Genomic DNA, 767 nt, shown 5'->3' with positions numbered 1-767 from the left:
ACGCACGGCGGCCGGGGTCGAGGAGGGAGGGGCGGGGGCGGCTGGAACGAGGGCGACGCCGGCTGGAGCGAGAAGGGGCGGCGGCAGGGGACGAGAGGTGGGGTGGGATGGGGCGGCGGCGACGCGGGTGGGGGTGGCGGGGGCGCGGGCGATGAGTGTGTGGAGGCGCAGCGGCGGCGGCGAGAGGTAGGGGAGAATGCGGCGGCGGCGCGGGGGCGGAGGCGCGCGGCGGCGGCGACGAGAGGCGCGGGTCGATTTGCTATCGGGCGAGTGAGTGGTGGAGGTGGACCGGCTGAGGATAAGGGCGAGCTATGCCGACGGCTTAGCCGTAGGCATAGTTACATTTTTTATTATTTTAATGTTTTTAATAGCTTATATTTTTTCTTCTTTCTGTTTTTTTATTTCATATAAATTTTTTAAGTTTTATAGTCATCAGTTATATTTTTATACATAGAGGGGAGGTGAAGGCGCCACATGGCATATTTTTTTTGCAACAACTTTTATACATGTTTAACATTTTTAAAAAAATATTATTAATTGTCTTAAAATATATTTTTAGTGTATATTATTTTCATACGCATTGAAAAGTTTTGTTTACATATAAAATGAGGGACCGACGCGTCCGTTTCCCCCCTCCAGGTGCCGGCAGCGGCGCCGTCCGTGACGGGGGCCACACCCCGGAGATGCGTGCCGCCTCTTCGGACATGCCACAACACCACCCCCATGTATGAGGGCCCGGTACGATGCTCCGGTGGCATTGCTACCCC

This window comes from Triticum dicoccoides, chromosome 1B, assembly GCF_002162155.2.
Source record: "Triticum dicoccoides isolate Atlit2015 ecotype Zavitan chromosome 1B, WEW_v2.0, whole genome shotgun sequence".
Classification (NCBI taxonomy): Eukaryota; Viridiplantae; Streptophyta; class Magnoliopsida; order Poales; family Poaceae; genus Triticum; species Triticum dicoccoides.
This window is presented reverse-complemented; position numbering follows the sequence as displayed.